General features: G+C 35.4%; 1 protein-coding gene across 5 annotated transcripts in view; it reads right to left on the bottom strand.

Moving 5' to 3' along the window:
• The window catches only part of LINGO2 (leucine rich repeat and Ig domain containing 2), a 1216268-nt gene that overhangs the window by 513882 nt on the left and 675429 nt on the right, over window positions 1-26957 (bottom strand). For all 5 annotated transcript variants that reach the window (XM_082400553.1, XM_082400556.1, XM_082400554.1 and 2 more), the window contains one exon: window positions 11956-12041. The gene's annotated coding sequence lies outside the window, so the exon portion shown is untranslated. The remainder of the gene's footprint in view (window positions 1-11955; window positions 12042-26957) is intronic.

Here is a 26957-nt window from a genome sequence, read left to right as displayed (position 1 = left end):
AAGAGGGAGGAGATATGGGGATATATGTATATGTATAGCTGATTCACTTTGTTATACAGCAGAAACTAACACAACATTAAAGCAATTATACTCCAGTAAAGATGTTTAAAAAAATAAAAATAAAATATACACCCAAAAGCATTGAAAAAAAAATCAATGCAAAACTATTCATTGAATGTACATTCTAAAGATTGTATATGTATGTATGTGTGTTTCACTTAGTACCTAGTATATGCCAGGCATGATGCATGGCACTTTGTATATATCTTTTATGCAAGGAACTAAGGCTATCACATAAGATGTTAAGTATCAATAATTAGCACAATGCCATACATCTAATAGTGGCTGACCCTGGATTTGTGTACAGTTCAGTCTGTGGAAACACACTGGATTAAACATGAATGCCATGCAATCAAAAAAAAAATTGTCTTAGATAGCCTTGGTCTTTTACTCTCCCAAGAAAATTTTAGAATCGCCTTTCAAGTGCCATGAAAAATCTTGTTGGGATTTTTATTCAAACTGTAGTTAGTTCATAGTTCAATTAATGGAGAATAGATAACTTGACAGTAGAAAAGTCTTTTCTTTCATATATAGCATATCTTTCCAACTGTTTAGATCTTGTTTAGAGGTTTTTAAATAAAATATTATTTTCCCATAAAGGTGATTTTGTTAGGTAAGCTTCCATTTAACTTGTTTTGTAAATAATATTTTTTGCAAATTTAGGTTACTGTTTGTTCCTGATATAAAGTAATACATTGAATTTCATAAATTGATTTTATATCCAGCATAATTGCTGTACTCTCATAAAACCTTATTATCTGATTGAAGATTTTCTAGTGCATTCTATTTAGATAAAAATAAAATCTTGAGTGCCAGAAAAAAAAAGAGTGAATACATTTTTAATATCAATTCGAATATTTTCATAAGAGAAATTTGATTCACAAAGTCATCTGAACATGAGCAGTGTTTCCTATCTAAATGTTGTGTGAAGACAAATCTATCCTTTCTCTAATATGCTTCCAGGAAAATTATAATCGTATAATAAGCAACCCAAACATGTTTGCTGTTAAATGATAAACAACAAAGACATATAATCAAAACCAATGCACGAGTACAGGATCAATTAAAGTCAGGAGCCTAAGAGGGAAAAAGATGGGTGTAAATACCAAAGTGGATAAAAAAAAAAAATAATAGCACAGTTAAAGCATTTCAAGAAGGGACTACACCAAGAATAACTTATTTATTATTTAAATCTTTGCTCTCATAACAGCCTAGGAGAAAAGGCCATGTTACTCTCTTGATTACAATCCATCAACGGCATTCTACTGTACATAGGAACAGGTAGAGACTACCTACATAAAATATTATTCATGAGACAGTCTCTACCTAGTTCTGAAATTCTATCTCCAACCTCCCCCTGCCTTCCACAGTACACTCTTGCAGTACTAACCATTTTGTAGTTCCCTACGCACACCTTGGAATCTTTTACCCATGTGCTATTCTCTCTGCTTATGCTGACCCCTGTATCTGGACGGCCCTGTATCCTTATGTGCCAGATGGACACATTCATCCTTAAAGACTCACCTCAACATATTAGTACTTCCACATCCCATATTCCCCATGCATTTTCTTCCCTTTCATTTTTATCTTCTGATTCTTTGTTTCTCAAATAATAACGAGCATTTGTTAGTACATTTCATTCATGTGACCATGGTTAGTAACTTTTGAGTGTTTCTCTGATGCTGGGTACTATGTTAAGTGCTTTACAAGCATTATGCTTTTCAATCACTACTTCAATTTTATTAAAGTAAGTACTATTATTATTGCCATTTTACAGATGAGCAAACAAAAATAACTTACTGAAGTCACCTGCTGATTTGTACTAAGACCAATATTCAACCCACGTGTGGTTACAGAGGCTGGCCCCACTCCTCAGCCTATTTATTTACTTCTACCCCTAACCCAAGAGTTACATGTATAGTAGGTTGCCTCACTTATAGCCTTGCCAGACTCTTCTGTGAGTCTCCATCCTCTCCATGTCTTCTACCTCAGAGGCATGGTAGTACATTTCTTCCACATGCATAAAATGAGGAGGAAGAGAAATAAATAAAACATCTGGAGAACACCAAAAGAGAAATTTGCACTTTCTGAATTCTCCTTTCATGTCAGATGTTTGCTCAATTCTGACTGCTCCCTTTCCAGAATACAGACAAGTGAGTGTTTTAGAAGTTCTGTGAGAAACTGTCCAGTGATACACACATTGGAACCAGGGTCATCTTTCTCTCTCCATCCCAAAGTATCACTCTGGAAACCTGTGAAGATTCTCTTCTCTGATATGCATGGCACAAACTGGACATACAGACATACATAATATTTGTTAATCTAAAGCTTCTAATTCAAGGAATGTCTGTGAAAAATAAAAGAAGTGATCTGGAACAAGATTCTTTTGGGGCAAACTACTTCTTCCATTATGAAGGATGAGCAGTCTTACCACACACACGTGTTATGAATCATCTTGTATCTATTCCTCATAGGCATTTATTTAAAATAATGTTTAATTGTCTCTACTCTAAAAGTGTTTTCATCACTTCCTGAGTTTGGGAGCTTCCAGAACTATGGGAGTAAGAATCATTTTCTACAATCTATGAAGAGAGGGCACTTCCCTGAAATTGCTGAAGTGCTGTTCAGTAGCCACTTAAAGTCATAAGTGAACAGGATCTATTGCAGAGCTAATTCCAGATTCAAAACAGTCAAGCAGTGTATCATGGGAACACAAAAAGCTGGAGAGATGAGGAAGAAATCCTGACCTGTCACAATGGTTAAAAAAAAAAAAAGTTTTCATGGTCTCTGTGTATGATAGTTCTCTTTCAAGAAAACAGAAACTTTTATCTCGACCAGGACCAGTTACAAATCTCATCACATAGCAAAATAAAATCCTTTTCAAAGAGGACTGAAATGCTGGCAAAGCACACAGTGAAGTCTTAAGATATATTAATGAGACTAAATTATGTACCAAAATCTTAAATCCTCAATATTGTCACCAGGTCATGAAGAAAATTATTACGTAAACACTAGTTCCAGGAATATAAAACTACCTTTCCCGCCAGGAAGAAACAAACAAACAAAAACAAAAGAGCAACATTGCATACAGGTTTCATATTAATTTTTTTTTTTTTTTCTCTTAAGTCATCACTACTTTCTTTGTCCCTCAAAGAAAAAGTTGCTGGGAGGCATACGTTTGGATTAATAACAACTCAGCCCAAGCATTCTCACTGAAAAAAATTAGCAATTCAGGCAGGGTACCACAAAGTGAATCTTAATGAGAATATTTTACAAGGTAAACGACAGAGACTATAATTATCAATTTCTCTCAATGCGGTTTAGTTTGAGGTTTATAGTACGTAAGGAGAAAACTACTGGGAAAATTGGCTTGATGTGAATTTATGAATTGGCAAGATTACTTTGAAGAGATGAACAACAAATTGCTCTTTTAGCTTTAGTTCATATAATGCACCAGATGTCATAACCTCAGGAGCAAACAATTTGTCACAAATAATTCCCTGAAGTTTTTTTTTTAATGTTTTATTCCTCTATAACGAAGAATGATACTTCTGCAACTTTATTATAAATTTTTTGAAGGTGCAGTCAATGTTCTACTACACTTTTGTACCTCTCTGGGGCTAATATAGTGTGAGACGTGTGTTTAGAACTCAAAAACCACTTGCTGATTAACTAAATGTCCTATTGTTCTCATTTCAGCCTTGTTATTTTTCCTGTGACAAACTCTTATCTTACTCATCATGAGTAATGCCTTGTATTTCAGTTATGTTAACTGAATCACTGTTAATACATTTGAATCTTTTTTCATATCTGGAAATATTACCAAGAATTTGAGAGGCTTTGTAAGAGAGGCTTTGTAACTAAAACTCTATCTTACTCCCACTGATCCTCTTAGGGCCTGAAGTTCCCTCTCCAAAATCCATTTGCCATTAAGTGGGTCCTTGTCACTTGCTTTCTCTTAATTGTTTTGGGTTTGTTATTGTAGGTCTTTTCCTTCTCTTGTGTTTCCTGCCTAGAGAAGTTCCTTTAGCATTTTTTGTAAAGGTGGTTTGGTGGTGCTGATTTCTCTTAGCTTTTGCTTGTCTGTAAAGGTTTTAATTTCTCAGTCGAATCTGAATGAGATCCTTACTGGGTCGAGTAATCTTGGTTGTAGGTTTCTCCCCTTCATCACTTTAAGTATGTCTTGCCTCTCCCTTCTGGCTTGCAGAGTTTCTGCTGAAATATCAGCTGTTAACCTTATGGGGATTCCCTTGTATGTTATTTGTTGTTTTTCCCTTGCTGCTTTTAATATTTCTTCTTCGTCTTTAATTTTTGATAGTTTGATTAATGTATGTCTTGGCGTATTTCTCCTTGGATTTATCGTGTATGGGACTCTCTGCACTTCCTGGACTTGATTGACTATTTCCTTTCCCATATTAGGGAAGATTTCAACTATAATGTCTTCAAATATTTTCTCAGTCCCTTTCTTTTTCTCTTCTTCTGGGACCCCTATAATTCGAATGTTCGTGTGTTTAATATTGTCCCAGAGGTCTCTGAGACTGTCCTCAATTCTTTTCATTCTTTTCTCTTTATTCTGCTCTGCAGTAGTTATTTCCACTATTTTGTCTTCCAGGTAACTTATCCGTTCTTCTGCCTCAGTTATTCTGCTATTGATTCCTTCTAGAGAATTTTTAATTTCATTTATTATGTTGTTCATCATTGTTTGTTTGCCCTTTAGTTCTTCTAGGTCCTTGTTAAACATTTCTTATATTTTCTCCATTCTACTTCCAAAATTTTGGATCATCTTTACTATCATTACTCTGAATTGTTTTTCAAGTAGACTGCCTATTTCCTCTTCATTTGTTTGGTCTGGTGGGTTTTTACCTTGCTCCTTCATCTGCTGTGTATTTCTCTGTGTTCTCATTTTGCTTAACTTACTGTGTTTGGGGTCTCCTTTTCACAGGGTGCAGGTTCGTAGTTTCTGTTTTTTCTGGTGTCTGCCCCCAGTGTGTAAGGTTGGTTCAGTGGGTTGTGTAGGCTTCCTGGTGGAGGGTACTGGTGCCTATGTTCTGGTGGATGAGGCTGGATCTTGTCTTGTTGTTGGGCAGGACTGCATCTGATGGTGTGTTTTGGGGTGTCTGTGAACTTATTATGATTCTAGACAGCCTCTCTGCTAATGGGTCGTGTTGTGTTTCTGTCTTGATAGTTGTTTGGCATAGGGCGTCCAGCACTGTAGCTTGCTGTTTGTTGAGTGGAGCTGGGTCTTAGCATTGAGATGGAGATCTCTGGGATAGCTTTCACTGTTTGATATTATGTGGAACTGGGAGGTCTCTGGTGGACCAATGTCCTGAACTCTACTCTCCCACCCCAGAGGCACAGGTCTGACATCTGGCCGGAGCACCAAGACAAATTTGTATAGAGACACAAAAGACCCCGAATAGCCAAAGCAATCTTGAGGAAGAAAAACGGAACTGGAGGAATCAGGCTCCCTGACTTCAGACTATAATACAAAGCTACAGTAATCCAGACAGTATGGTACTGGCACAGAAACAGAAATATAGATCAGCAGAACAGGATAGAAAGCCCAGAGATAAACCCATGCACATATGGTCACCCTTTTTGATAAAGGAAGCAAGAATATACAGTGGAGAAAAGACAGCCTCTTCAGTAAGTGGTGCTGGGAAAACTGGACAGCTACATGTAAAAGAATGAAATTAGAACACTCCCTAACACCATACACAAAAATAAACTCAAAATGGATTAAAGACCTAAGTGTAAGGCCAGACACTATCAAACTCTTAGAGGAAAACATAGGCAGAACACTCTATGACATAAATCACAGCAAGATCCTTTTTGACCCACCTCCTAGAGAAATGGAAATTAAAAACAAAAATAAACAAATGGGACCTAATGAAACGTAAAAGCTTTTGCACAGCAAAGGAAACCATAAACAAGACGAAAAGACAACCCTCAGAATGGGAGAAAATATTTGCAAATGAAGCAACTGACAAAGGATTTACCTCCAAAATTTACAAACAGCTCGTGCAACTCAATATCAAGAAAACAAATAACCCAATCCAAAAATGGGCAGAAGACCTAAACAGACATTTCTCAAAAGAAGATATACAGATTGCCAACAAACACATGAAAGAATGCTGAACATCACTAATCATTAGAGAAATGTAAATCAAAACTACAATGAGGTACTACCTCACACTGGTCAGAATGGCCATCATTAAAAAATGTACAAACAATAAATGCTGGAGAGGGTATGGAGAAAAGGGAACTCTCTTGCACTGTTGGTGGGAATGTAGTTTGATACAGCCACTATGGAGAACAGTATGGAGGTTCCTTAAAAAACTAAAAATAGAACTACCATACGACCCAGCAATCCCACTACTGGGCATATATCCTGAGGAAACCATAATTCAAAAAGAGTCATGTACCACAATGTTCTTTGCAGCTCTATTTACCATAGCCAGGACATGGAAGCAACCAAGTGTCCATTGACAAATGAATGGATAAAAAAGATGTGGCACATATATACAATGGAATACTACTCAGCCATGAAAAGAAGCAAAATTCAATTATTTGCAGTGAGGTGGATGGACTTAGAGTTTGTCATACAGAGTGAAATAAGTCAGAAAGAGAAAAACAAATACTGTATGCTAACCCATATATATGGAATCAAAAAAAAAATGGTTCTGAAGAACCTAGGGGCAGGACAGGAATAAAAACGTAGACGTAGAGAATGGACTTGAGGACACGGGGAGGGGGAAGGGTAAGCTGGGACGAAGTGAGAGAGTGGCATGGACTTATAAATGTAAAATAGATAGCTAGTGGGAAGCAGTCACATAGCACAGGGAGATCAGCTCGGTGCTTTGGACCACCTAGAAGGTTGGTATAGGGAGGTTGGGAAGGAGACGCAAGAGGGAGGAGATATGGGATATATCTATATGTATAGCTGATTCACTTTGTTATAAAGGAGAAACTAACACACCATTTTAAAGCAATTTTACTCCAATAACGATGTTAAAAAAAAAAAAAAAAAGAAGATCTTTTCTGGTAGGTTCTGGCCTTTTTTATTGATGGTTGTTCTGCAAATAGTTGCGGTTTTGGTGTGCTCATGAGAAAAGGTGAGCTCAGGGCCTTTCTACTCTGCCATCTTGGTCAATCTCTTGATAAGCTGAATTTTTAATTTGGATGAGATTGCCAGGCTTGCATATATTTAATGACATGTTTTTATACAATTTTTCATTGTCTAATGTAAAGCGGAATTTTAGATCCCTTTAGACTGAATGTTCATTAATTGTAGCTTAATAAAGTTACCACCTTTCTTAATACTTCCTCTAAATTTCTACTTGCCTTTTAATTTTGTGGTACCTATGGAATTGTTGATCTGAGATAGCAATACCACCCTTCTCAGACATCATGGAAATGTTAATTAAAACCATAATGAGATACTACAACACACCCACCAGACTGCTAAAATTAAAATCCCTGATAATTGCCAAGTGTTGGTAAAGATGTGAAGCAACTAGAACCCTTACACTCTGCCAGTGGGAATGTAAATTAACACAACCAGTTTGGGAAAGTATCAGTACCTACTAAAAGTGAACATATAAGAAATATATAATTAATTGTATATCCAACAGAAATGTGCACATACATGCCCCAAAAGACAAGTATAAGAAAGTAACAGCCACAAAGTAGCCATGATAAAATAGTATATCGTATTGAAAGGTAAGTTACTATTACACATAGAAGTCTCACATAAGTAATATTGAGAACAAGAGGCCACACAACAAAACAAGTATTAATACAAATTCTATTATTCCATTTATATAAAACTCAAAAAAAGGTGAAATAATTAACAGTATTTGAATTTAGGAAACTTGTTACCTTATGGAGGGTTGGGATTTGTGACTTAGGAAGAAAAAGAGCACCTCCAGTTATATTGGTTACGCTCTGTTTCCTAATTTGAATGGTTAATACATATGTTTGTGGATTTTGCGATAATTTATTGAGTTGTTCACTTATTATTTGTGCACTGTTATTAAGTATATTTCAACAAAAATCTTTAATGAATCATATATTATATATGAGATATATATATATTATATGTCAGACAACGTAGATGAGATTAAAATAGAAAAATAAAAATAAGTTAATTATTCCACTTGTGCATATACTTCAAGTCTTTTTTTCTATATGTATATTCATACATGGACACTTACTTAGCATAAGTAAGATAATTTAGATAATTAGATATCTTAGATAATTTTTCTGTTAATAGAAATTATCAAAATTGTTTAAGGAAAATAAAAAATCTGAGTAAACCAAGCTTCTATAGTGTAGAAGCATGAAGCATTAAAAAAAGAAGAAAAAAAAAACTACCAGAGCCAAAATAATCTTTCATATTGATTTACCACTAAATTTTCCTAACTTTTAAAACGTAGGAAATTCCCACGCAATACAAAAAAAGAATCTCAGATCTTAGAGAGTAAATTCTAGAGTGATAAAAAGTGCTTTTCATTTTTTTTCTTGAACAAGACTTTTTTCCCTTGTGATTCTTTGATTAGGGCTTCTTTGTTATTTATTCTTTTTCTCTTTTTTCATGAATAATTACCTATATATTTGATTTGTTTGCCATATTGGTCATTTTTTTCTCTCATAATTTTCATCATTGTCCTTGTCTGCTGCATTCTACAATAAGAAGGCTTCTTCAATCTGCTTTCCACAAATCTGATTATATAAGTTGTTGCCTTCAAAGGCAGATTTAATTCTTCTATTACATTTTCTGTTTCCTTTAGATCCTTTGCATTTCAACTTTCTCAATCTTAATGGCTTGTATTTCTAAGTTAATCGATGAATGTGTTAAGGCTAAAAAGCAATTTTCTAAGATATTTTTCTGTGTTTTGTATTAACTCATTGAGCTACATATGATTTACCTCTGAGACTTTCCTTTCCCATGTCAAAGTAATCATTATCCAGATCCTGTTTGACTTTGATTGTGTTGTTGCTATTGTTTGCTTCTAGATTTGAGAATGTGATAAAATCTAATGAAGGGTAGTATTTTTCAACAGACAAGTCATAAGACTGACCCTTAGCCCTTGGTCCTACTGATAACATGGCTTTTAGTAGAAAGACTCTAAGCTTCACAGTTGAAGAGTAAACTGTGAACAATCTCAGGCCTAAATTCCAATTGGTATCAGGCATTCAAATTAAAGACCTCTGCTAGAAGGTTGGTGGACCACCTTCTCTCCACACTCTGTGGTTCTCTGATGATCTGATAGAGTTTAACACACACACACACACACACACACACACACACACACAGAGTACTATCGTCACTATTCCCATTATCACCACACCTGCAACACCTATAGGGACTATCTTTCTCCTTGGTTACTATGTATTTCCCTAAGTCCTTCCTTCCTTCCTTTCTAGCCTTTTCAGAGGGAGTAGGAAAGATAATCCTCAAGTGGATATTGATATAAAGGCATTGATTGAAGGGAGGTACCAAGGTATGGCTGCTTAGCTTTCTGAGTCATACAAATCTTGAATCTCTGAATCAGCCGGCAGAAAGTAAGTGAGGAACACAGAGTCTCTCTATATTATTTAAGGCCATGGGTTTGTTCTACTCCAGGCTGTGAATTTCAATTTAGCAATGTGGAGTCTTCCCAGAAGCTAATAATAGATTGGCTGAAAGTCTCAGTTTTGAATTTTGTCATAAATGTTCATCTTTCTCTATGCCCTTATAGTCATTTTAAGCTGCATCAAGCACAGTTAAGCTGGTAGAACTTCCAAAAAACAACTATTTCTGACATCGTAAACTAGGATTAAAAAACCATCCCACCAGCCTCATTTGGAGGAAAATTCAATCTTCCTCTAATATTTACTCACAACCAAAAGTTACTCCTGAACATCTGTGCAATATGACTTTGACACAGATGGCAAAAATAGTCATTAATAACATAGCACATGTAAATATTTGGATCCATTTCAGTAGAACTGAGAAAGCCACAAAACTGTCTTACAAAGTGAATTTTCATTGCTGACTCAGTGTTCATTTTACTTTGCCCCAAAAGTGCTGTAATTTTCTTTGGTATTTTTTGAAATAAACGAGTTACATTTATTTTCAGGCTTTTTCAGTATACTGGGGAGATGAGTTCATTTTCATTTCATAGCTGGTCAAGATCCACTTTTATCTCTTAGAATTATACAAGGTCTATACACTGCTCAGGAAATGACAAAACCCAGCCTTCTAAATACAATTTGACTTCTCTTTTCAAAGAATAAACATAATGAAAAAAGAAGAGGGAGAAAAAAACGTATCATGAGAAAAATCAGCAATATATCACATATCAAAATTTTAAAGTCTTGGTTTCTTATAAATAAATTTAAAATAAATCATTCCTATACACTTTCAACTGGTTTTTTTTTCCACTTTTTTTCATGTCAATTCTTTCATATAACTCTTTTAAGATGTTTTGTCATTGTCAGTTTTCTTGCAACGGTTGCATGTGAACAATTTGGAATTTGATCTTTTTGTTCCTTAGATTATAAAACAGGCTTCTGGCTGTATGTTGAGGCAGTATGGAGCAATATGAAAAGACCTGGGCTAGAAGATGGAAGGTCTAGGACTGAGTGTTACATTTGCCTCATATTAGCTCTACTGATGCTATGATTTACTGTCTGATTTACAGGCTAGTGTTAGCCTGCACATGCTAATTGGTGTGCACCATGAGGAGTATGGAAATGGAGAGTAAGCATTAGAAACTTTTATAGACATTTATTAGGGTGATTATATATCTGTAAGATAATGACAATAATAAATATGTGGACTTGTATATTTTGTGTCTACCTTTTAATCATTTCATTTCTCTAGTAATTAATTTTTAGCAATTTTATAAAAGCATTCAGTCTGTAACGGATTAAAATGAATTAACAGTAAACTGACCCTTAACCACAGGGTCTGAGAAGCACTGAGTTATATCCAGTAGGTCAGTTAACCTGTTGGGACCTCAATTTCTCCATCTGTAAAGATATGAGCAATGGTCCCTACTTTTTCTTTCATAGAGATTATGTGAATACTAAACAAAGTTACTTATTCATAAATTATTTGTAAGCTATAAGACTTCATATAAGAATATGGTTGTTATAGTCTAAGTAAAAATCATTTGGGAAATAGCATGGCAGCTCAGCTAAAAGAAGCTTGGCATTTATTAGATACCCAATAAATGTTTGTTGGCTTTATGAGTAAATACAAGAACAGAAACTCTGGCATCAGACAGAACTGCATCCAAACAATTGTCTCAGGGAGCAATGTGTGACTTAAGGCAGGCCACGTATCTTTTAATAGCACTGTTTCTCCATCTGTAAAATGAGAATAATAATAGCTTCTATCTTTAAAGATTGTTGTGAGTATTCAATAAAATAATGCAGTGAAGTATTTAGTATTTAGTACTTGGCACGCGGAATGTATTCAATATATATTAGTCATAACTTTTAGCTCTTTTTCTTTGCTAAGGAAATGTTCGGTTGTTCATATGCAATTTCTTACTTAATTCTTAGGAAAATATAACTAGGCAACTACCATAATCTCCATTTCAAAATTAGGAAAGTATGAATGAAAGAATTAAGCAACTTTCACAGAGTCACATAGCTACTTTAAATCTCTGTCTGTCTATAGCAGAATTGGTGACTTTTCCCACCTAATACCACCTCCCTAAGGTATTCTAAGTAATGAGAATAAATTTCATAGGCTACATTTTAGAAGCATTCTCATTTTTATTTATAAGCGATGAAGATTTATTGTGTGAGAAACAGCATCAACAGATTTAATAACGCATAAAAGAGATGCGTTATTAAATTGGGTAAATGCGTCACCCATGAATCATCTTTTTCACTTACCAGTTTGACTTGTTGGTCTCCTCATGCTGGTGGTGGCCACTTTTAGTGTTCTGCTCTGAACCTCTTTTCATAACCCTATTTCACCGCTGCCAAAAAAATGTAAAAAGAAAAATGATATTTGCTTCTAGAAGGATTTCCATATATTAATAACAATATATGGAACAATAATAATTCAAATTTACATAGCATGATTTATAAAGCTTTAAAAGAAACACAATAGGGATTAAACTTCTTCACATGTTTGGGGTTCTGCATCTTGAAAGCAAATATATTGTCACGTCTTATCTTGGAATTCTCAGAACATGACAAATTATCTATCACCTAGGTACTCATTAAATTCTTTCTTTTTTTTTTTTGTTAAGTAAATGAAAGAATGAAACTCATGTTCAAAGCCATTCATATATTTGAAGATTTTCAATCTTCCACTCTGTAAGGCAAAATGGTATTTTGTTATAATGTAGCTGTTTGCAGAAAAGAAGAAAATAAATCTGAAGGAGAAACTATTTTGCCCTGCCAATAAACCTGACATTTAAAGGTTAAAATTGACAATGAAGTCAACATGCAAGACACAGATTATTCCTTGTAGCTTCAGTATTTAAAAATTATTGGATGAACCTGAAAATCTATTATCAAAAATAATTATTATCTATTTATACAGGAAAATTTAAAGTCAATGAATTCAAAGTTTGAATTAACTTTTGGAGTAACTGTAAAGTTGACAAAGGGAAATAAAATATTCTTTTTAGAATTAGAATGTCTTTTCCATTGTCCTAACGACTCTTCTTATGCTACTTCCCAACTCTACTCAACCCTCTGCAATCCACAAAAAGAGAGAAGGATAAAGGAGAGAAAGATAAGTTGACAAAAAACAGTAAATACTATTCTAGGATAGTTTTTATTAACTCAAAAAGGTGTAATGAGGTGAAATGCTTTCTTAAAATAATTAATGTCAATCGCTTTCCTTCATACATCATACTTTTATACCAGATTGCCTCTTTGACATTGCCACTTGTGTGACCAATAATAATAGTCATATCATATTATAATAGTGATTATTATTTTGTTGCATACAACGTATCAGGAACTGTTCTTATCATTTTAGAGGAAATATCTAACTTAATATTTACAATAGCCCTATAAGGTAGGTATTATTAACCGCCCTCTTTTTTAAAGATGAGAAAACTGAGGCTCAGTTTTAGTAAATTATTAAAGAACCACTACTAATAACCAATAAAGTAGGATTTGAACCTTTCCCAGAATCTATTCTCTTAATTGCCAAGGTATCTACTACCTTCCAAACTTAATCCAAACTGCAACTCTTGATTTTCCTGATGTACCTTCCTAGGTCTTCCCCCACTGCTTAGGAAATTGACACATCTGCTTTGTACTCAAGCCAGAAACATGGGGATCCTCCTTAATAAATTCCTTTCCCATGATAATTATGCACCCTAAATACAGCTAACTCCATACAGCTCTCTTCTTTCATCAGTTGAAGCCACCATCATCTGTTACCTAGAGGACAGCAAAAGCTTTCTACCTATTCTCACTGATTCTCCTCTTGACCCATTCTATAATCCATTGCTTACACTCTGGCCAGGGTAGACTTTTGATAGCATTATTCATCATTTTACTACTCTGCTTAAAATTCTTCATTGGCTTTCTATTGCACTGATTGAAATCCAATTTTCTTACTGTTACCTACAAGCTCTGACATGAACTGACTACAGCCTACCTCTCACATATTACCTTGCATAGTTCTCCTTCATTTTTTATTGAGCTCTCACATACTCTTCCACTAATAAGCCATGGTCTTCAGCACCTAAGGACATTACTTTTCAGGAAATCAAGCATAGAATGCTCTGCAACTGGATCCTTTTCACGCCTCAAGTTCAAAAACCACTTTGTCAAAGAGGTTTATCCCACTTGATGAACCCCAAAGTAGTTTTGATGATAAACCCCAAAGTGGGTTTGGGGTATCAAGTGACACTTGATATCACAAAGTGTCTTCATTCCCATCACAACCTATAATCATATTTTTAATTTATTTGTTTGTCTATTATCTCTCTTCTTCACTGGAATGTGGGATCCATGTGAACAGGAATCTAGCTACTAATAAGTAGCTCCTAAACATTTCTGCTTAATGAATGTATGGATGAATGAATAATATCGTTAAAGTATATTCGAACTAATTATTCTTCCTTATATTTATTCATTCCCAAAAGGAAGAAATCTTGCATTTAAAGAAACAGTAAATACAAAACCATAGAAAAAATGATTTTTCTCATACTCATTCATGTATGTATGCCTGCTCTTTTGAGATATTAAAACAATTTCCATTATGAAAACATAGATTTATTTATATTTTTTTTTTCTTAACAAGAATCACACTGAAGACCACAACTGTACCCATTAGTTATTTTCTGAAAGGTTCCCAACTGTAACTCTCTCAGTGTGGCATTCTGTGGGGAATACTGATATCACATATACTATTAATTTTGGATTTGAGCATAAATTTTATGAGTATGCATAGGCCAGGGTTAAATATTTAGAGACTTCTAAATTATTTGTGTCCTATCTGTAGCTCTGATCAATAACAAGCCAAAAGAGAAACAAGTAACTCTCAAACAGCACTGAAGTAACCTTGAACAATGAGGCACTAATACTATTACAGGGCATACACTTTGCTTTTATTCACACAAAACAATGACATATAAAGACTTTATTAGTTTCACTAGCAGAGTATTTTTCTATCTGAATCATTCTGCTAAAATACGTAAACCCAATAAGTTTTATTTCTGTATTATTATTACTATTATCATTATCAATATTATTATTATGGTTTAAAACATTGCTTTTCAAATTTGAAGTGAATATGAGTTACATGGTATCTATATGCACATTAATCAAACCTCAGATGTTTGATTTGGTGGGTCTAGGACAAGACTCACGAGTCTGTATTTATCACAGGCTTAGGTTATATTGATGGTGCTGAACCATTGACCACATATTGGGTATCAAGAATTCAGATTATAGTTCCAGATGATTTAAAATTCATATTGTGTGCCTGTGTGTGTGCTTTCCATGTGCAAAAATATTATAACTATAACTAATAAAGGGTTTTAAACTTACATTTCCCTTTTTCAAAAAAGTGCCATTACTGTGAGGTCAACAATACTAAATAAGCATTTAACAAACCTTACATACTTCTACTCTTATTTATTTTGTAATTTATCAATAATTATGAATAAATAAAGATTTCCCTTGCTTTGAAAATAAGTGTTTATCTTGATGTCACCTAGTGTAGGCTCCCTTGAATTTAACAATACTTAACAAAATAAATAAAATAGTGACTTTTTCTCACTGGCTAATAGGATTTTAGGTAACTTTTGCTTTCTTCCTCACTTTTTTCTATATTTCCAATGACTTTTACCTTACAGATTTTAGCTACCATTTGTTAAGTCCTACAACACCATGCTAAGTATATGTGTTTATATAATTTCATATAAAAATGTGATATCTCATTTAATTCATAAATTTATCAATTAATGTTAATAATAATAGTTATAGTGTTAAGGTATTTACTAATAGTCACGTACTATATTAATGTTTTGCATGTATTAATTCATATAATCCTCATTAAAAACTAAACTATTAATATGTTGAGTTTTTGAGGCAGATAAATTAATTCAAGATTATATGGCCTAAAAGTGGCAAAACTGAGATTCAAATTTAAGTATGTTAGACCTTATTTTTATAATAAGGTGAAAATTAATATTTTTTTGAAGAATCAAGTAAATACCTTCCTTAATGGAAAATATTTCAGGCAGCCAATAATATTGCAAGAGAAAACATAGGACTCAACCTTTATATTACATGCTTTACTAAAAGAAAATATGTTAAAATAAGAACTATGTGCAAGAGCACAGGAAAAGTCATTATAAACTTTACAGAATACTGATTCTAGTCCTTATTTCCAAAACTTAGCAAAAGATTATTTCATTGTTAAATATTACTTTATTACTGATGATGACCTTTCTGAAAGCATGAGTTTTATCACTGTTGAAAGGATGGAAGAAAAATAACTAGATATTGAAAGAAATAAATTTTTAACAATCGTGCACCCATATAATAAGGATATGCTTATTTCTGACCTTTTTAGCTAATTTCCAAATAGCAATATATTTCATAAGCATGTCTCCAAATTCCATTAAAGAAACAGACACCATTGGTTATACCTACAATCACCATTTCTCCCATTATGAGTGCCATTACTGAAGCATGTCTTACCTATTGGAATCATACACCTACACACACACACACGCACACGCACACACACATATATCCATATAAGGGAATTTTTGGGGGATTATGACTACTGCATTTTGGGAAAACTTTAATAGGAGTACTTCCAAAACAGAATTTCAACCCCAATAATAAATTATTCTTATCTAGTTTGATAGATTATGTACTGCTATGATTTCATGTGAGGTTCACTTAAATTTCCGAAGAGTTGATATTATAATCATTGTAGGTTATAATGGTTGCACTTAGATTCAATACCAAATCAAAAACTTCTAACAACACAGAAAAGGCATAGTTTCTGTCCAATACATTAATATGGCTCCTTTCTAAAAGAAGTTTAACAAGAACTGGCCAGTTTTCATTTTCTTCATTACTTCTGAGAGCCAATCTCTCATCTTCTTTGCCTGCATCTTCAAATGCTTTCTTCAACTTCTTTGCAAAGAAGCATGTAAATGCCTCCATAATATAAAGCATCTCATTTCTGATTATGTTCCCAAATCAACCATTCAGAAGTTATTCTTTTTGAAAGTAGTTGTGGAATTGTTCAGGAAATTCCTGGTGCAAGACCCAAGTACAGGGGTAAAAATGACAATAGTTTAGATAAATTTCAGATCGGAGCAAAGAAGAAAAATACATTGTATATAGAAGTGTATACTTGGGGTGGGGTGGGGTCAAAGTTGAAGGAGAAAGTATTGCTAGGAGGAAGAAGCTGAGAATTTTAATACCCCTGGGTTAATACTAAAGTATGTGACCACTTCCCAACTGGTTTCTTAGATTTCAGCCTCTTTTCTATTCACTGCTCCTAAAATGCTTCCATGCTTTCCATCCAATATTCTTACATTAGTTTAATTTTATTTATTTATTTTTTTCATATCCAAACTCTTATGTCAGGCCTTGATGTTCTTCCATAATCTAAAATTTGAAAGAGGGTAGATGGACTTTCCTGAAGAAAGAAAGGATATTGCTACCTCTTAGCTATAATGAGGTACAGCTCCCACCTCCTCGCCTCTATTACTGCACCCGATTCTTAGCTGAGTGAACTGCCTGGACAATGTTCTTCGTTCCTTTTCCTAAACCAAGTCCTTCACCAATTTCACCAGATTAAATTCTCTAAATCAAAGCTCGAATCTTATCAATCCTTTTTCAAAACATTTCTAAGGCTCCCCTTTCTCTACAGAATAAAGGGGGAGAATGAAGCCAATTTCTAACTCCTTAGTCTGGGCTTGAAGACTTCAACTGTCTTTAATTCACCTTTTCAGACTCATTTCTGCAAATGCATAACGCAGACGTGCATTGCAAACTGCAAAGATCTTCATCACTGTGAGTAATTTCATTCTTAAAGTAAATCTGTGAAGTGAGACTACTGAAACACAGAGGTGTTGTAACTACCCTAAGTCTTTAGTTAAGCTAATAAATAGTGGAAACCAGGGTTGAATCTTCTACCTTGAGTCCACAGCCACAAACAACTTCTTTGTCATCCAAACTGCATGATTAACCACTTTTTGGAATACTTTCTTTTCCTTTCTCTGAATACAGACTTGTATCTTTTTTAACCTGGAAAGATAGTAAAGTGTGGACTGAGAGTGCAGGCCCATCAGAGGTTATAAAGATCATTTAAGCACAGATTAAGAAAGATTTTTACCTAGCCTATGGTGCTCTGCCAAGATATTTCTTTCATCTGGTGGTAGCTTCCTAAATTACAGATACATTATATAAGAAGAATTAACCAGCTTCCAATATTGGCTTTGCATTTCAAAACCTAAGAGTTGCCAAGTATCCAAATCTCCTTTGACCTACACAAGTTTAGGACAGGTAGATTCATTTAATATAAAACAACTTTTCTTAGAATTAATATTGTTTCTCCTTAAACCTATTATCATCATTTATCTAGATATCCACTACCACAGAGAATCTTACTGCTATTCCTATTTCCAAAGCAATGGACTAACTGTTGATAAAGTGTTTTTCTGTGTACTGAAGGCATTTTGGAAATAGCTCTCGGATCAAACTAAATGAGTTCCAGTAAAAATAAAGAACCTGAGACATTGCAGATGGCACTCAGCAAGATATTGGTGTGACAGCTAGAAAGATGCAGCGTGACCCTCTGTAATTGATGTTTTGTATCGAGTGCAGGGTCTAATAAAATGAGTTCCAACATGAACTTGTGTGGTCAATGAAATCTGTATTAAACCTAAATATGAGCTTTAACTGCTGCTTTAGTGAAATTAAAAAAAAAAAAAAGATAAAAGACAAACTATAACTAGAATGGTAGTTTGAGTCACATTCAAACCTCAAAATAACTGTTAAATATGTACTTTCTATTCTAATGAAGGTGAGAAATGAAAGAATATTCCTATCATATATGTTGCCTCACGGTGAACATTATTTCAGCTACAATGAAACATGAGTTTATTTAAAACCTCTGGCACATTTTACAGTTTGATTCATTTTCTAACACTTTCAAAGCTGTAGTTCATTAAATTACACTTGTTTTACATAAGCCACTCAATATCTATTGTTGACCTACAAAGATTGGGGGGACAAAGATTTATTTTAAATACATTCTACTTCTTTCATGTAGATCAATACAAACAACCTCCTAAAGAGGTATATTGTTTCACCATGGTAGGAAAAGCTTCGCACACTGGTGAGTTAGGTAGAATTGAAGCGGACACCTCAGGATAACAGGCTACATTCTATCTACAGCCTGACAATTAATCAGGGGCTCCGGTGTCAGCAGTGGCTTCTAACTGCAACATCTTTCCTAAAATGCTCTTCACCTGTGTCAGGTGAGTGAGAATTGCTGAATGAGGTTTGGTTGTCATCATTTGGTTACAGCTTAGTGACAGATAATCACACCATCTTGAAGTCATAAGTAACTCGGGCCATCCAGGCTATCTCCCATTCAATATGGGGATACTGGCTTTTGTTGACAAGGGTCCCCAGTGCAGCTCCAATGGTATGAAAAAGGAGCTGAAACAACAACTCAAACTATTGGATAAGAATGTTTACATGCAGTGGAAACCAGCCTCCTTGTATCTGTCACACATTGGTCCAAATTTTGCCCTCTAGATATTCAGAAAATATCCTAGATTCACATGGCAGCTCTTCAGATAATTGAAGGAAGTTATCATTGCCCTGCAGGGACATGGAGCATCTTTCCGACTCAACATCATCACTTTCCTGAACATAAAATGACAGACACATTCCTCACATGACATGTTTCCAGACATTTCACCAGTCTGGTCACCTTCTTTTGGATACACTTCCATTTGTCAATGTCTCCTTTTAAAATATCTTGAACATCCTATGACTTTTCTGAAGCTTCTAGCAGAAACGGAACGCCCAGAGAATAATGGTAAATTTCTCTCATCTGTGAAGAGTGATGAGACCTAAACTTAAAGAAAATTTCCACTTCACAAAAGTAGACAAAGAACTAACCGTTAGAATATTAATGGATAAAAAATGCAACTCTGGGGGCTTCCCTGGTGGTGCAGTGGTTGGGAGTCCGCCTGCCAATGCAGGGGGCGCGGGTTCGAGCCCTGGTCTGGGACGATCCCACATGCTGCAGAGCAACTACTGAGCCTGCGCGTCTGGAGCCTGTGCTCGGCAACAAGAGAGGCCGCGATTGTGAGAGGCCCGCGCATCGCGATGAAGAGTGGCCCCCGCTTGCCGCAACTAGAGAAAGCCCTCGCACAGAAACGAAGACCCAACACACCCAAAAATAAATAAATAAATAAATTAATTAAAAAAAAAATTCAAGTCTAAGCTTAGTGGTGTTGCAGAGTAGTACCTGAGAGAATGTTGTCTATAGTGTGTTGTTTGCGACCCACAGGCAACACTCACTCAGTTGTCTATATTGTCTGCTAAACCTCCAAAATGTTGGACTCTTTGTCAGAGAAAGGACCTGGGTCATGACTCTCCCCTTAGCCAGCTAAGTAACCTCAGGCAAGTCACTAACATACATGGTTTTCAGTTTCTTCAGTACTGTAATGGTGATTTTTGCCTGTCAATTTGACTAGATCATGAGGTGCCCAGATGTTTGGCTAACCCTTATTTTTAGATGTGTCTGTGAGGGTATTTCTGGTGAAATTAGCATTTGAATTGGTGGACCTAGTAAAGTGGTTTGCCTTCTTTGATGCAAGTGGACATCACCATATCTGTTGAGGGCCTGAATAGAAAAAAAAGTTGGAGAAAGAATTCAGCCCTTTCTGCCTAATTGCTTGAGATGGGACATAGATCTTTTCCTACCCTTGACACTCCTGGCTTTCAGGCCTTCAGACCCAGACTGAATTATACCACTGGTTTTCTTTGGTCTCCCAGCTTGCAGAAACCAGCTTTTGAGACTTCTAGCTGCCATAATTGTATGAAACAATTCCTTGTAATAAATCTCTCTCTCTCTCTCTCTCTCTCTCTATATATATGTATATAAGATATACATATATATATTATATATGTATATATATAATATATATATGTATATATATATATCTTATTGATTCTGTTTCTCTAGAGAATCCTAATACAATCATCAAATGAACTAGATATCTCTAAGATTCTATGTAAACTATAATTTGTCCTGGTGAGAGATTTCAATGTTTCAAAACTTCTTGTTTGTCAGGAGTCATGTCTTTGTTTATAATTTAGCCCAGTTGTAAATAGTTTCATCTTCAATAAGATCTGAGAAAATGTTTTGCCAGTTCCACCGTATTCCTATTTACATATTCATTTGTTGGTTCACCTAGCAACTTACCTTTGTGCATACGTGAGCATATCACAGTGCTTGACAATATGGATGATACAAAGGAATAAAATTGCAGCTCTTTCCCTTGAAGAACTTACAGTCTAGTTACTACATTTAAAGATACTTCATTTAAAGCAGTAAAAATATGAGTGTCAAATGTTGATGACAATAAACGATAATGGAAGTCAGAGGAGAGAAAGATCAACACGGCCTAATAAGATGGAAAGGCCTTCATGAAGGAGATGGAAGGAGACAGGGCAGGTGATGAGCTGGGAGAAAGGACTATTTACAAACTAGTCAGAGTGATCAAGCTTTTAAAGAGCCCTCCACTGATCTAGAAATTATGCAGCACTGCACACAATAACTCTGAAACACAGAATCACTGGATAAGGATCCAAATATAAACAGAGGATTTTAGCAGCTCCTTGTACACACAACATCCCACCCTGCTTAGTTAACAAGATATAACAATCAACCGTGAGGTTTTACAATTCCTATGGGGTCTGTGCAGTGTTGTAAGTAAAAATATAAGGAGACGTGAAAACAGGAGGGGACCTGATATCTACTTTTGGGGTTTGACATACATATATACGTGTGTGTGTGTGTGTGTGTGTGTACTCAGGAGATATATATTTAAAAATAAATGAACTTGTTGTCAACTGGCTTTGGAGGGGGTGATTCTAAAAACTCGGCTACTGCTTTTTGTTTTTGGCACCCTCTCCAACTGGTAAAACAGACATTTCATGACTTTAATCATGGGGCCAAGTGACACAGCTCTTAATGATCAATTTTGTGATAGGAGCAAAGGCATGAGCCTTCAGAATCAATTCCAGTGTGTCTGGACAGACATCCATTTAAGGATACCCTTCTGATGCCTGATTAGGGATCCAGCAGAATTGAACTGTTGGGTCTTGTTGCTAACTTCTTCCAACAATCTCCTTGAAGGTAGCACTAGTTGTTCTTCAGCCCAATCATTTTCTTGATGAAAACAGGCACAATGGAGACAAGTAAAAGATTCTGTGCACCAATTTCTTACACTCAAGTAAATGTAGACCCATTATCAGAATGAGAGTGTCTGGAAATTTGTGTGTCACAAGTGGCTGATGCAAAGTAATAGGTGCTCAGTAAATACTTACCAAGTAATTGAGTTTCATAAAAACTAGAATTGCTTTGTGTCACTTGGAGAAAAGATACATTTATCACAATCAAGAAATTATCCCTGGAAACTTCCTCCAACCCTTTCTCTCCCCCAAAGAAAATACATATAGATACATAGGCATGCATGTGCCTTCTCATGTGTACACATGTGTGTGTGTTGTATTGTTTCCTGTTGCCTAGATTTCTGTTTTCAAAGGGTATTCCCTCATGCAAGGAAAGATTTTCTCCTTTTATACTGAACAGTGTGCTGGTGATACAAGGCCTCCAACCAAATACTCCTTTAACCTCACAAAGATATCTTGTGCTGACTCTCCTTTAACTCATGAAACCAACCCCAAGTTCCAAGGAACAAAGCGCTTAGTGGAATTTTTAAAAGAATAAAAATAATAATATAAAATCATAATCTGTGGGCTGGAGACAGAGTTTATAGTCATTCCCCGAGGAGTTGAAATATAAAGTCAGACTCCCTTTTGGAAGGTGCTAATATTCTGTGTACTGACGGTACAGGCTTAGTTGAGACATATAGAGAAACTATTCAACATGCTCAGTGCCAAGCAGAGAAGGCAGGAGCAGTTCCAGAGGAAGGTGACATCAAGTCAGTGTAATAGGAAGGTATAGGCTGGAAACCTATACCTTCCTATTGGAAGAAAGCCCAGACAAAGTAAAAGTTGCTCACTAATCCAGCAGACATTATTGTGGAGACAGACACTGGTCCCTTTGTTGCAGGGAACTATCTTTGTTTCATCCTCTGTGCCTTTCCAGAAGCAGGCTATCTTCGAAGAGTGCATAGAACATTGGAATCTTTTGATAAATTTTTTTTTTTGTATGCTCCTTCCACCACTGCAATTTGGAGGAATACATTATAGTATTTCTGGAATACAGGTAATGTGTTTTAGCATAAGTTGATCCTATTTCAACAAGCCTTATATGATTATTTTAGAAGTCACTAAATAGAGTTTGGGTCATATGCATGATAATTCTTAAACTGAAATTTTTAAGGAAATTTGTCTAAAAGTATTTGAAAGCCAAACTTATGAGACCTAATTCAATATAATCAATACTCCCATGAAACACCCTCTGCTCCTTCTCAACCCACATAAAATGTGTGGGAAATACCAAATTGCCCAGTGGAAGATTCAGTAAAGTATATACAAACATCCATAATATACCCACAAGAAAGATTAATACAAGCAGCAGCATAAATCTTAATCTTCTATGTCCTGTGACAACTCAAGTCTGGGAATGCAGTGAGCTGCATTCAGGCTTGATCCTAATTTATTGCTGATGTGGCATAAATGTTAAATACTGCTGCTGCAGCCATTAACCCAAACTCATTAATTATGGAGGGGAATGATGGAATATTCTTTCAGCTTAATTTACCAAGATGCTCTCAGTCAATAAAGGTTAGCTATTTGATGAGGGTTCTCAGTTATTAATACGACCCATGGTGTATAGATTAAAAAACAACATAAAAGAAAAAAAAACCAAAACCCAGTTACTCCTACTTAACGGCTCCAAAGTATACTCTTAAGTACGGCCCTGCAGACATCGAATTTGTACGTGTACATATTCTTTTCTATCAAACCAAATGAGAGTTAGTTTACTAGGATAAAACTTTTTTCTACCTTTTCCAAGGGGATGGTGTTGAGTAGTGAAAAGCTGCATGGGTTGTGAGGATGAGAATTACAATCAGTATGGATTCTTAAGGTTCTTGTGTTTTTTATAAATTTGACAAATATTTGGGAGTGCCTCTAGAATCTTGAGAAATCATCAAGAAGAGAATTTAAAGATATGTAGTGATATCCAGAATTTCTGGGGAAGGGTTCTGGTAAAAGAACTCTCCCTCTCTAAGCCTTGGTGATCAAGCTCAATGTAAAGATAGGGAATCTCTGAGTTAAATGTTCTACTTACACTAGTGCATGTTCATGGACTAAAAGGATGAGTAAATTGAAGAATAATTAAAAATTTTAGTTTAAGGAATGGACTATGAACAAAAATTTAGAACAATTCTGATCACATATTATACTCCTCATTCTGCTTTAATTCACCCTTTGATGGCACTCCTTGCAAAGTATATTGAACAAAGGCGTGTCTTCAGTGAAAGAACCAGGAAATAAAAAATAAGTTGCATTTATGTGGTTTTTCAAAGCGTTCAACTTAGTTTTAATAATCAGAGTTTTTCCCCATATACATTTCACTAATTTATAGAAAGTTTATGTAAATTATGCAATATCAGTAATAAGAACAGCTAACATCTAAGGTTTTTGAACAAACAAAGCAGACATAACAGACTCTTGGTGGCAGCAGAAATGCTTGTGTGTTAGAGAGTGAGGTCTGGCTGTGCCCAGGGCAACAGCAAGTGTGTTTCACAGAGGAAATGGATAATTAAACTATTCTAGAGAGCATGTTAGAGGGTTACTCAGTCATCTTTTGAGAGTTCCTCTTGTGTCTGGACCCAAAGTTGGTATTAAAGTGGAATACACTTTTCTCTTTAAAGTTGGTGGTAAACTGGAATATACTTTTCTGTCCTTTGTCTGTTCAGCTCTCTCAAGAATCCCATAGAGAAACAGGGTAACTGGGCCACTATGTTTGGCCATTTTTGGATTGATTGAATTCCTCCCATACCACTAATATTCACAAATAAGGCAGGATAATGAACATTAATAAAATCAACAAGCAAGGGAGTACTGAATTTAGTCTTCTAACAGCATCAAAGTAGTCAGCAAAGTTCCAGATTGGTACAATGGTGAAAGAGGTATGCTATTTTCAAATCCCATCCCAGTTAGATGGTTAAAGATTCCACATAGAAAGCAGACCCAAGGGAACAAGTAACACTCATGTCCCATTATAACATGAGGGCAAGACAAGCTGATGTTGCAGGAATTTAAGAAAAGAAAACAATACTTAGGCTTAGAAATATTGAGGCAGCTATTCTCAAATACAGACCATAGGCTGCTTCTAACTGGTGGTACAAGAATCAGCTTAAGAGCTTATTAGAAAGCAAATTTTCCATTCTCCACTCCAAGAAATTCTGATTAATTAAAGGTGGGTGAATTAGAAGTGTGTGTTTTAAAAGCTCCCCAGGTGGGACTTTCCTGGTGGTGCAGTGGTTAAGAATCCACCTGCCAATGCAGGGGACATGGGTTTGAGCCCTGGTCCGGGAAGATCCCACATGCTGCAGAGCAACTAAGCCCGTGTGCCACAACTATTGAGCCCATGTGCCGCAACTACTGAAGCCCGTGCTCCACAACAAGAGAAGTCACCACAATAAGCCCGCGCACCACAACGAAGAGTAGCCCCTGCTTGCCGCAACTAGAAAAAGCCCGCTCACAGCAACAGACCCAATGCAGATAAAAATAAATAAATAAATTTATAAATTTATGAAAGAATAAAATGTATGTCTTTAAGGACACAAGAGTTCCCTTTTCTAAGGATCCATAGTCCTTAGTTTGTAGTCTTTATCCTATCATATTTCCAGGCAACAATCCATACTTCCAGATAGCCAGATAGCCAGAAAGAGAATTATCAGAGGAAGAAGGGAAAAGGGCTTCTATTTAATGAGGCATTGCCTTTTTGGTCATGAAGAGGATCCCGCTGTTAGTATTTCCAACTAATCTCTTTCAACAGAATGCAACACATGGTCACCTTTCAATGTCAGGGACCCAGGGAAAAATATTATAGCTGACAAACTGCTTCCAAAATCAATATTGGAGTCAAGTGAGGGTGGATATTGGGTAAGCATCCAGCTAAGCATTCCACAGCCATCTAATGAAGACATAATAATAAATTTTTGGAGCTATATTGGTAAATGTAGTATCTACTCTCTACCCCCTCTCTAAGAATTCCCTAGCTATTTCTAAGTAAAGTTATTAATATAAATAGTTTATATGTGACTTATTTGAAAAATCACTCAACATATATACAAATCTATTAAATCTTAAAATTATGAATTCATAGAGCATTCAATTTAGAATGCATATTAATAGATATTTAGGCTAACCTTTTCAGTAGGTGTCTAGTACATGGGAGATATAAAAGTATACGTGTATATGACAATGACAGGATAAAAAGAATACTAATCTGTGGGGTAGAGATTAAGGTAAACATTGGGAAATACTCAAGGACCCCAGGACTCATTTTTTTACTCAAAGACTTATGGAGTTTTGTGGGGTTTTGTGATCTTTAAATTTCAGAAAGAAGACCAACCTACATTAACTTTACCTATATCCACAACGTTTGAGTGTACCTTTCACAAGAAAGTAACCTTTGGTTCATTTATCCATATCCTAAAGAAAAGTTGTTCATCTCCAACATTTCACAGCTGCTAAAATTTTCACCTTTTTTTCTAAGTCATAGGGAAACAATGGGAGGTCAGCTGGAAATGCAGAGGAGGAATTGAGAATGCCATTCCCTAGTCTTGGTGTCAAAGACAGATGCTTTGCCTGTTTTCGAAAGCACTCAGTGTAGAACATGCAGAATCGAGAAGTAGAAAGATCTCAATCAGTCTTACCTGGGGATTTTGACTATCATTTTCACCTCTTATTCTTCAATATGTATATATGGATGTACCTGATAAAGTCCTGGATGATAATAGTTCTTGGGAAGCCAGCCAGTCAATGATCAATATGTTTCCCTTAGCTTTTGCTCGTAAAAAGTTAAGAGGCAAATTTCTTCTCCTATTGCAATGAGTTCAATTCAAATGCCTGGGAACAATTACCTCTATTTTATTTTGACATTAACAGGCTTAAACCAAGACTTATCATTTACCAGATGAATGACTTTGGATAAATTACTTAAA

The sequence above is a fragment of the Balaenoptera borealis genome (assembly GCF_965194805.1).
Source record: "Balaenoptera borealis genome assembly, chromosome: 8".
Taxonomy (NCBI): domain Eukaryota; kingdom Metazoa; phylum Chordata; class Mammalia; order Artiodactyla; family Balaenopteridae; genus Balaenoptera; species Balaenoptera borealis.
Note: the sequence above shows the minus strand (reverse complement) of the source record. Positions and strands in the feature narration are given on the sequence as shown.